Source organism: Cibotium barometz, chromosome 5, assembly GCF_041138505.1.
Source record: "Cibotium barometz isolate CiBa-2024 chromosome 5, ASM4113850v1, whole genome shotgun sequence".
NCBI lineage: Eukaryota > Viridiplantae > Streptophyta > Polypodiopsida > Cyatheales > Cibotiaceae > Cibotium > Cibotium barometz.
In genome coordinates, this window is record NC_141050.1 from 29341196 (window position 1) to 29342605 (window position 1410).

General features: G+C 48.3%; 1 pseudogene; it reads left to right on the forward strand.

Moving 5' to 3' along the window:
* Positions 1-310: 310 nt before the first annotated feature.
* LOC147638329 (uncharacterized) lies at positions 311-1099 on the forward strand (annotated as a pseudogene).
* The last annotated feature ends 311 nt before the right edge of the window (positions 1100-1410 follow it).

A 1410-nucleotide genomic window follows, 5' to 3' on the forward strand; every position in this document is an offset into this window, starting at 1 on the left:
TAGGGGGCTCAACTTCCAAGGGGTGAAATGCCTAGAGCCATTGGATGGAGACATGTATGTGTAGGAAAGGGGAGGTGCAATAATCAAAGGGGAGGGGATGAGCATAGAAGAGCAAATGGGTGTGGCCACATCTTGTTGCTTCTTGCTTTGAGGGATAGGGATCCCCTAGAGATGTAGCAAAGAGAAGCGATTCCTAAAGTGAAGCATCATCATCTCATACTCTATTTTATATTCTAAGCTACTCAAGGGCATGTAGACGCCAATTATATTTACAGCCATTTTGCTTCGAATAACCTTAGGGCATGTTGTTCTAGAGCGCAAAAATGAGATTGAACGTGCTCTTCTTCCAGAAGCCCACAACCTCCCCTCCTGCTGTCTTGTCTTCATCATCAACCGCCATGACATACCCTCCTGATTCTTTCAAATCTTCTTGCTGCGGCAGCTGTGCTTCACGACGCAGCAAACCTAGCAGCAAGCAGGGTGGCGCCCGTGCCCATTCTACGTGGAAATTAAGGCTTTCGCCTTCACAAATTCTCGAGTTGGAGGAGGCCTTCAAGTTCTTTGATGCAAACAATGACGGCAAGATCTCCGTGTCGGAACTCGGCATTGCCTTAAGAAAGCTAGGAGACAATCCAACAGAGCAAGAGGTGCTGCAGATGGTGAGCGACGCCGACACCGACGGAGACGGCTTCATAGATCTAGAAGAGTTCTTAACGTTGCATGCTTCCGACACCCATAATACGGTAGAGTTTCGACGTCGTGAGCTTGAAGACGCCTTCCGTCTCTTTGACGCCGACAACAATGGTTTAATCTCCCCCGAGGAACTCCACGGTATCCTCACTCGCACGGGCCGCAAGAGAAGCGTGGAAGAATGCCGGCAGATGATCTCACGGGTCGACGAAGACGGAGATGGCCACGTGAGTTTCGAAGAATTTCAAACCATGATGGCCTGAATTCAGCCAAGCTTCAAGGTTCATCTGGTTTATTTTTGATGTGTGTGTAAAATATACTAAGGCCCGTTACACATACGCCACCCCGCCCATGAATTATGGGCGGTGGATACCCCACCACATCAGCACGGGCAGGCAGGGGTATGGCGATGTGTAATGGGCCTAAATGTATAAATGTATTTTAAAAGCTATTCCTCATACTACTAAAATGGTATCTCATATAGTCGTGAGTCGTACTGTAATGAAGCTATCCTTCTAATCTTGTAACCCAAAAGGCCCAGTCTGTCATGTACTTATGGTTCTCTCCTCTCTCTCTCTCTCTCTCTCTCTCTCTCCCCACACACACACACAAATGTACACAGACAGCATACACACACACACTCTCTCTCTCTCTCCCCACACACACACCGTGCATACACACACACACACACACACACACACAACTCCCTCTCTCTCTCTC